Source organism: Adiantum capillus-veneris, chromosome 5, assembly GCF_014529385.1.
Source record: "Adiantum capillus-veneris isolate H3 chromosome 5, ASM1452938v2, whole genome shotgun sequence".
Taxonomy (NCBI): domain Eukaryota; kingdom Viridiplantae; phylum Streptophyta; class Polypodiopsida; order Polypodiales; family Pteridaceae; genus Adiantum; species Adiantum capillus-veneris.
The window spans coordinates 4,699,990-4,710,345 of record NC_140935.1 but is presented as its reverse complement, the minus strand read 5'-3'; the positions used below and the strand labels follow the sequence as shown (position 1 = coordinate 4,710,345).

Sequence of the window (10,356 nt, the reverse complement as noted above, 5' to 3'; positions counted from 1 at the left end):
ACAACACACACACACACACTCGTTTTGTGGATTCATTCTCACTTGGTGAAAGTTGAGGAACTCCACCTCCTTCTCCAAGCTTGTGAGAAGTGAGAGCCTACACCAACACTCTTGGCTATGGAATGCAAATCCAACCAAGGGTCATGCTTCAATGCTTAAGCTTGCCATCTTCTCCATCTCCATTACTATGCTATTATTTATGCTAGTAAGAAGAGTGATGATAAGTGAGGAACTATTTATTTCTCCTAGGAATTTTTCTTCTTCCTCTTCCCTATCCTCATTCCCCGCTAGCTCTCTCCACCTTCGAAGGTGTTTGAGGCCTTGGGACCGAGGCTTGGGATAGTTAATGCTTTCTACAGAGTTTATGTTATGCTTGTGATGCATGAAGCTTTCCATCTTCATTGCATCACCTAAGTCACAAGGAACACAAAGATTGTATTGTACCAAGTCTCTCTTGATGGGAGAAACTATAATACAAATGCCTATTGGAGGGGGGACCGGATCCATATGAATCCGGTCCTCAACTATTGTTATGTTCTCTAAACTCTCTCTCTTGCAAAAGTATTGTTCATGCCAAGTTAACTAAGTACCATGTTTATGTTGCTACCATCAATTAAGTTCACCTGCTATTCTCACAAAGTAATCTCACAAAAGTGCTTCACCTAATTTCCTAATTTCACTACTCTCAAAGTTCATAGGCCATTTCCATTACATACTAGAGAGGATGCAATGTGTTGGTTGAAGGAGATGACCAACATGGATGTGGCAACAAAGTTTTGGGCTATTTTAGCCAAGTGACAAGTGAAGGCCTTTCTCCAAATACAAGCACCTACTCTTGCACCTTGAAAAGTCTATGGATATATGCAAGACCTTCAGATGCGTAAATAATTCATGATGAGATCACTAGTTAGAGGCTATTTGAAAAATGTCACGAGAATTGATTTTTGACCTTATAAAAGTAATTTCCATCTTAGTTTGGCCATTTAAGTGCTGAAAAAATAAAAGAGAACAAGTGAAGTTAATTAAAGTGCTTATAGACCAACTCACCCAAAGACTTGGGACGAAAGGAGAGAAGTATATAAAAGAGCAATGATAATTGTTGTTTAGTTACCTTGATCAAACGCACAAGTCAAGAAAGGATGAATCTATCTTGAGCAGCCTTGATCAAAGGTATAAGACGAAGGAGTTTACCTAAAGTAATTATAAGAGTCTAAAAAGAGAAACTTAGTTGTATTAATTTAAAAAAATAAAAAAATTACTCATTATGCTCCAAGAATGAAGTGTGGGAAGCCTTACAAGATAACGTTAGAATTCACCAAGTTAATCTAAATATAGCAAGTTTTAAAACTAGCTTTGTGGTACCTCCAAAGCATCGTTTTAAGGTTTTGCATAAGTGCAGTTGTAAAAGCCTAAGGGTGAGCTTAATGTTTACCATAGTTTGTCCTAATCTAGTAGGTCTTAAATCAACAAGTAGGCTCTAGCTCGATGAAAAGGGAAAAGTGGAAACACACCCAACACACACACTCACACACACACCCAAAATGCCTCCCTATAGATCAAGGCATTCACAACACACCAATCCCAAATGACATAATTCTTAAAAAAACACACCACTGGATACACTCAAACCAGCGCACACAACCTTGTGATGATTAAAACTCACACATAACCCTTGATGCTTCAATCTTAGATCCCGTGACACACAAAACCTCGCCCTTGTGTACTATGCACACCACACATGGTCAGAGGATCAAACACACACACCAATACACGTAGAGGAATGGAGGAGAAAGGGGAAGGGGGGGGGGGGGGGGGGGGGAGATAGCACAATGGGAGCAATGGAGTTTTGAATTCCCTTCAAACATACAAGAGATGCACACTGCCCTCATCTATGGTCTCTCCTCTTTTCTCATGGGCAAAAAGTTGTCAAAATGTGTAGGAAAAGGTTCCTTTATGGGGACATGTGTTATTTATTTAGCGATCACTTTTTCACCAAACACATGTTGGAGTTTCCTTGGATTTTTACTGCATGGGCAGCTGCATGGACGCCCCCCTTAGGAATCCAACCACATGCACTAGTCCCAATTTAGAATTCTGAATTCTTCTCATAAAAAAGGGGTAGACCCCACGCGTACCTACAATATGAAATCACCCCAAACAGGGCACGAATAGTCGTTATGGACATTGTTGGGAACTGCGGCTATGGAGGATGCAAGCGGTGGGGAGCCATGGCGTGGAGGAGATGGATGCAGCAGAACGAGAGAGAGAGAGAGAGAGAGAGAGAGAGAGAGAGAGAGAGAGAGAGAGAGAGAGAGAGAGAGAGAGAGAGAGAGAGAGAGAGAGAGAGAACAAAACAACACGCTATTATTGTATTACCATAAAACCTTACATATATATGTAGAGACTTACCATGCAAAGTCCACTTTGCACTAATGTTATCTGCATGCCACAAAGCCATATTCCCATGGGCATGACACATGAGCTGAACCCGGGCTTGAATACCCAACAAACCCCCCCCCCCCCCCCCCCCTCAAGCCCAAACTACTGACAATGGACTCGAGACAGACAAAGCACGGCAGAGTTCATTCACCTGAAACTATGAGTAGAAGCTCCCCCCCCCCCCCCCCGGACTATAGCATAGGTGTGTGTGTGTGTGTACTTCCCTCAAACAACCATCAACGTAAGACATACAAGAGCCCGACCAAACAACAAAGGGTTGTCTTACCACTTTATTTTCGTGGCAGTGTCTATAACCCATACAAAAGTTTGGCATGACAGTAAATAGCATGACAGTAGCCGACTATCGAGAGGCTAAAACAAGGCTTTGAAATTGATATTGACAACATACCAAATTGAAATAAACCTATGACACTGAACATGTAAAATCGATTGTTGATGGACCAAATTCTTGAAAACAATTTTTTTTTGTGCTTGTGGTTGTTGATGTATCTGGTTCTTGCATGTCATAAACCTAGCTTGAAGCAAAACCATTGAATAATCACCTTTGTCTTTCTTTCTCGACAAGCTTCGATTTTTGGAGTCGTTCTCATGCTTTTCTTTAGCATCACCATCCAAGGCCAGATGGTTGCCGAGTTGATCAAATTCAACATCAATATTCTTTGTAGGTTCAACAATCTTGCAAAATTGCCAATTTGCTTCTTTGGTTGTGTCCGTGAATCCTTAATGAAACTAGAAGTATTTTGATATGCAACCTGTCCTTAAGCAACGTTTTGATAAACTCCTACAAAGGGCGTTTCAATATGCAACTTGCAGAGGTGTTGGCAACCACCTAATGGTGCTCCTAGTTGCTCCTTCCTGCCTAGGATTTGCTTGGCAGCGTTTCAAAACGCCCAAGCTACCCGCCTGCTGATGCCTTTGCCTGCGCTGATCATCACCTTGTCAGGGGCAGCGTTTCGAGATGCTGCTTGAAGTGCCTTGTCTGCCTGCGTCTGGTCTCTGTCCACAGCCTCTTGAGAGGTGCTACCACCCTGCAGTGTTTCAATATGTTGCTGCGACTGCCCTGCCTTGCTAGTGCTAGGAATACCAAGCCTGTGGTTCTGATACCATGTGTTGGGAACTGCGGCTATGGAGGATGCAGGCGGTGGGGAGCCATGGCGTGGAGGAGATGCAACAGAGAGAGAGAGAGAGAGAGAGAGAGAGAGAGAGAGAGAGAGAGAGAGAGAAGAACAAAACAACACGCTATTATTGTATAAAACCTTACATATATATGTAGAGACTTACCATGCAAACTCCACTTTGCATTAATGTTATCTGCGTGCCACAAAACCATATTCCCATAGACATGACACACGAGGTCCGAGCTTGAATACCCAACAGACATGATGTGTTTCAAAATTTTTACATAGGAAAGTTTGGATTTGATGTGTTCATAATTCACGAATGGGGATTTTTGGACATAGTTTGATCTACAATTTAATTTTCTATGAAGCAAATGGTGCTCAAGATGACATTCTTCTCAAGTGACATGTTGATAATAGTAAATCCCCACGTGAAAACTGTTGCTATAGTGTCCATAGTAGCTTCTTCATCGACTTATGTCCACTTCAAATGAATAGCTCAGTACATTCTTAACCCCAAAAAGTATCATTTTTCCGAGGTTCTGACTTCAAAGTTCAAATTCAACTTCAGGCTAAAGCACGTGTTAAATTCGGCGCAATAACTTCACGCGATCATTGCAGTGCATGCATGCACGGTCTCTCATCCTACTCTCAGTCCCGAGTCTCGACTCTCGGGGATGAAATTGTGAACCTCCCCCTCCCCGGCCGAAATTAAACCAAACTTCTCTCTATGGCGAGTTCCGCCTGCGTGTTAACTATTTCTTTCTTGCTTGCGTTGAGCTCCGGTTTAGAAAGCTTACTCAACTTCGCAGCCTATTTGCAGAGGCGGTAGCTGCAGCTTAAACTAACCAGGATTGAAAAGTTTGATTAGCCAAAGAAAGGGGCTCGGCAGCTGAATCCGTGGGTGTTATGGTATCTCGCGTGAGGGGCGCACTTTGCAAAGTTGTAAGCCATGTCTGTCTATATAATTAGTGTAATGCCATTATTAATTCGTGTTTAAGTTTGTTCCAATGGGGTTGTTCTTTGAATATTGCCTTTCCTTTTGATTCATCAGCTTCCGCTTAAATTCTTGATCTGTCAATACCAAGCACTAGCTGTTGAACCTGCAATGCATCGCAACAGTACCCACGGCTTAAACATGATTGGAAGGTGAGGAATATTTTTCCTCACTCGGGATTGGCTACCATTGGTTCATCTTGCATTTAATTTATTGTGGGACTGCAAAATCATATGCCATTCATGATGAGTGTTATCTTGGATTGTTTTGGACTTTTGCCTTACTGCAACGCAAATCCATATGGTTATCCGATTGAAAGCTTTGCCTTTAAACTTTCTATTCTGGTGTCTTTCTTGCTTGAGCTGAGAGTGTATGGAAAAAGTATCATCAAGGGGCAAAGAAAAATCACCCCTTGAATGTTGTCAAACAGTAGTTTAAACATGCAATATTTATGATTATAAGTTTACTTTCCCATTAAAAGTTGCAAACCACACTAGAGAATAGAAATGCAGGCAACGCTCTTATCAAATTTTCTAACCCATGTCAAAGTCTCGCATAAGATCCCATGCCTCCAAGATGCATGCATAGGTGATTGTGGATGTAAAAAAGCCTCGGATCTGCATCCTTTGAAAATTGCGTAGTATAGAGCTTCATGGAGATGTCCTTGTTGGGAATAGCTTGCAATTAGTGGGCTCCAAAAGATCACACTACAGGGCAGGAAGCTTGGTGATTGTTTGAGTTTCAGGGTACACTACATGTAATCTACATGCCAACTGAAGCATTTTCAAGATCACACTACAAGGCTCCTAGGAAGCTCAGTGATTATTTGAGTTTGCCTCGAGACGTTGTATTTCGGCATCTCTCTTGGTTGCAGCTGAGTGTATAGAAAAATTATCTCATCAAGGAGTCGAGGAAAATCACTCCTTGAAAGTTGTCAAACAATAGTTTAAACTTTGAACTTGAAATATTTATGATTTGAAGTTAGGAATTTCCATTAGCACAAACCTTTAAAGGGATAAATGAGAAGAAATGAGTAGACTATCTTTAGACCTAGTAAACCATACTAGGGAATGTGACTCGCATGGTCGCCTCAATAAGAGCGACCTTCATTGGAAGGTTGAAATTGGCTTAAAACAATTAAAATCTTATAATTTTCTTGGGACTAACACAAGCTTGTTGCTTAGGACTAGGGTTGAAGTGCAAATTGTGACACATGCATATGAATATGTTCACCTCTTGCATAATGTCACATGCATTCAAGATCTTAGCATATGTTAAGACTCCTTCTAGAAAGAATTTTTTGCTTGCATTCTGTGGCAACAACTATAGCTTGCTCATACTAAGTTCACATTTAGACTCTTGTTGGGTATATTTGGTAACAACTTCATTCCAAGAGATGCATCTCTTACTTGAAGCTCATCAAGCAGTCGCCCTTTTTGAGGGATACTACGTTTGTCATACATGTACGTCCTTTCCTTAAAGATTTGTTGTCAGCAATGTTCTTATTATGTTTCTCACCCGTATCAATTTCTTGCACATAGGGGCCCATGCCTCCAAGATGCAAGCATATATGATTGCAATGTAAATATATCTTGTGGAAATTACGTGCTATAGAGCTTCATGGTGGATATGTCCTTGCTAGGCATATCTTGAACACACTCCAAAAGATGACATTATAGAGCAGGAAGCTTGGTGATATTGTTTGAGTTACATGATTCACCACATTCGGTCTACATGCCAACCAAAGAATTTCCTAGAATTTTGTATCTCTTAACCTCGGTTTGGTAACCTAATATGACAAAAGTGTCCTTAGAGTGTTTGGAAAGAAATCCAATACTCCTAGTAGAGGTGTTATTTTTTGTGAATGGTTACTTTAACTTGAAGCTAAAAGACCTTTTAATGGTAAAAATAAGCAACCTTTGAAATTCTCCACTAGTTGGGCTTGATAGACTACTGCATTTTAGCAAAACCAACAAATTCTCTAGGTCAATCCTATACTAAAAATTTCTAGACTACACCTATTTTTCGCACGAACTCAAATAAGTTCCTCAAAATTATGATTGTTGAAGCCTCATGATTTTTATGGTAAAATTGTCCTTTACTCAATAGTTATGATCCGTTCATATATATACATACGTGTGTGTGTGTGTGTGTGTGTGTATATATATATATATATATATATATATATATATATATATATATATATATATATATATATATATATATATATATATATATAGAGAGAGAGAGAGAGAGAGAGAGAGAGAGAGCTTTGTAATCTGAGCTTTGTCCTAGAGTACGAGTCAAGGAGAGAAAATATGGAATTATCCCACATGTATTGGTGCAAGGTTGTAAAGCTACTTAAAGCTCATTTCATGAATAAACAAGATCATTCCTTTTTGCATTACATCTCCCTTGTTTATGGTGAGCTTGTGATGGCTTAGCAAATACTCAAGATCGTGTTTATGAGTCAAGTTAATTGATCTTGGAACCTAATTCACTTGAGTGATAATCTAGTCAAAACACACACTTGTGTGTACGATGTTTCTCTTTCATCCACCCTAGCTAGCATGATTCCATTCCCATCAAGTGGTATCAGAGCACTGGTATGCTAGCTAGGATTTCTATTATGAATTTGTGTGTTAGTACGATTAGCATTCCTTAGTCATCACTAGTTAGATCCATTAGGTTTTCTCTTCTATTGAATATCGCATGTCTAATAAGTATTCCATTGGCTAGCATGAACATGTTCTTGAGTTAAAGACTCTTGGGTCACTACTCACTGAAGGCTAATTGAAATCTTAATTAGCATTAGAGTCCATCAATTTGTCATTAGGAACTTGCATTTGCATTCAATAGTTGCTCCTTATTTTAACAAAATTGGCATTTGCAATTGGTCTGTGCATAGCCCGTCTCGAGAGCTTTCAATTAAGTCCGTATCCATAAATTTTGAGCTAGCTCTAAAAAAATGTGTGGGTGTGTGGCCCTAAAAGAGCATTCAATGCTCACCACACCCTTCTGAGAAAACAGGTTCAAATAGCCTCAAAGTCAACTTTGCACGGGGTGGGAACACCTTGTTCTTAGGGTTTTCTGACCACCCCTTTGTGAGGGGACACACACAACTCGGCCACACTAATGGGCGTCCACGAGGCGGACTCTAGGAGCCTCCCAAAACTGCCTTGAAGTCCCTCATCAAGTCCAACCTGTCGAGAACCGGTTGCTTAAGGCTTCATCACTGTCCGATGGTGCATTCGGTCACTGCTTACCACAATCTGCAGACTGACCCAGTCGCGATCGACGCACCTAAGAACCTTATCATCCGGCAGTGGATCTCTATTGGCCGTAAGCCGCTCTGAAACCCATTTTGTGTCTGTCCATATTGGGCCCTCCTTCCTGCGTCGTGCGGCTTTGAAACCCCAAGCTCGTGTCTGCCACAAGGTAGGAGTCTCTTCCCGCGGCCCAATACACCTTACTTAAGGGACCTCTCTCAAAACTTGCAAATCGACTCCGCCTCAAGAGAGTTCTCGTCCCACGGGGTAGCACCACTAAGATAGCTTGGACTAGCTTGGTCTCAGTTTTATATATCTGTTTGAGGGGAGGTTTTGAGTCTCTTGGATTAGAGATAGTTTGTCTCTTGGATTGGAGATGTTCTCCTGGATTGGAGGTGTTCTTTTTTGCTCCTTGATTGGAGTGTGCAGAGCTACTTAAAGCTCACTTCATGAATAAACAAGATCATTCCTTTTTGCATTACATCTCTCTTGTTTATGGCGAGCTTGTGATGGCTTAGCAAATACTCAAGATCGTGTTTATGAGTCCAAGTTAATTGATCTTGGAACCTAATTCGCTCGAGTGATAATCTAGCCAACACACACTCACTTGTGTGCACGATGTTTCTCTTTATCTACCCTAGCTAGCATGATCCCATTCCCATCAAGCTCCTTTGTACACATGTCTAAGCTAAGTGTTAAGAGAGAATGACCTTGCTTCACATGGATGAAAATAGCCAGAGCTTCTTTGCTCGTCATATGCGTGCAAAATGATGGAAGCATTAAGAGTCGAGTCCTCCCATGTTCTTAACATGTTGGTTAAAAGAAGAGATTCTATAACAGCTATCACTAATGAGAGGGGGAACATAGTAAGAGACCAGAATGCTATGGCTTCATGCTCGACCACCTTAGTCAAATTATTGGGCAGCCGAAAGATTGCTCTTAGGGGGTCAAGGAGGCTAGAGCCCTTCTGCTTGGTACTGTCAAATGTGATGTACTTTCTACTGAAGCAAAAGCATTGGAGAGGCTAATCTCTATCGAGGATCTTAAAATCTTTATAGCGCAGCTAGCAAACAGGACTCTACTGGAGGGGCAATTAGATGTCGGTCTCAAAAAGTTGGTTTGTTGCTCTTGAAGCACTGGCAATCTGTCTCCATGATGATAGTTGCGTACATGACCATTGCCAAGGTGATTGCTTTAAGGTTGGCTCCAACCTTGAGCAAAATCATCACCCCCACCAACGTGGATTCATGAAAGGAATGATAACATCTTGGCTGCCATGGTCGGCATTGAGTATGCTTCTTTCACTAAGCAAGAATGTATTCTCCTTCAACTTGACCTAAATAAGGCTTATGATAGGATCTCTTTACATTGCACTGTCATGAAGGCTTTGGGTTTTGGATCCAAAATGTGTGCGATAGTTTACACGCTCGGGGAAGGAAGCTACTCTGAGATTTTCTTTAACAACAGGATAGTGAGAAATTTTTGAGTTTAAGAGATCGATCAAGCAAGGATGTCCCCTTATCCCGTTGCTCTTTGCAATTTGCTCTCTCTCTCTCTCTCTCTCTCTCTCTTTGTGGTGACCTCGCTCGAGGATAGTGCAACAAAAGGGGAAATTCAAGTCTGTCACTTCTTGGAGGTAATTAATTGCTTGCAAAGCTGTTTGCAGACGATTCTTTGCTCTTTCTTAAAGCCATGTCAGAAATGCTAAGAAGAGTCCTCGAGATTGTCCAACTATTTGCTACTGCTTTCGGCTCAATGTGTAATATTGAGAAATCAAGATTGATCTTTCTTAGAAAGTGACTCAGAAGACCTCGTAGAATGGTAAGGGGAAGTTATTGGTAAGGGCATTGTGTTTAGGCACCTAGGCGCTCCACTTGGGGTTAGCATTACAGATAAGCAAAGATTCGGCTGGTTCTTGAGCAAGATCAATAGTAAAATGAGAAGATGGGATTTTGTGCTCCTCCTATTCTATATTAGTCATTGTGATGAATGCTTTCACGATTTCTTACATTTCATTTATATCTCCGCTTCTAAAACTGAGGAAATCCAATTGGAAAGAATTTTTGAAGCCTATCAAACAGTGCTTGTGGAAAAGCAACCCTAAAGACACAACCCTTTGCCGATGGGGGAGATGAGAATGGGAAGCGAGACCAAAGAATCAAGGCAGCATTGGGATTATTGACCCCTTGGTGCATGCAGAAGCCTTGTGTGCCAAACTAATTGTCTCATTGACGGACCAAAAACAAGAATGGGCTATCATGGCATGGGGTATGATAAACGAAGCAAAGTTTGTCTCAAAAGGGGGCACATGGAAGGGGAGGCTATAGTGCATGACAAGATTTTGGTGCCTCTTTGGACATTCCTTAAGCTTAGCGGTTGCACAGGGGAACTAGCACGAAAGTGCAATAGAGCAGCAGCTTCAAACCTGGAATGGGGAGAGAATTTCACATACTTCAGGGACTCCTCTCTCAATGGGTCCCCGTGGATCTCCAAACTTGGAAGGGGTTCCTTG

The 10,356-nt window shown here is 41.3% G+C and overlaps 1 long non-coding RNA gene across 1 annotated transcript in view; it reads left to right on the top strand.

Moving 5' to 3' along the window:
* Positions 1-4,247: 4,247 nt before the first annotated feature.
* LOC147456812 (uncharacterized) overlaps positions 4,248-10,356 on the top strand; it is an 80,174-nt gene continuing 74,065 nt past the window's right edge. Inside the window, exons 1-2 of the long non-coding RNA XR_015188266.1 lie at positions 4,248-4,523; positions 4,633-4,727. This is a non-coding gene — a long non-coding RNA (uncharacterized LOC147456812). The remainder of the gene's footprint in view (positions 4,524-4,632; positions 4,728-10,356) is intronic.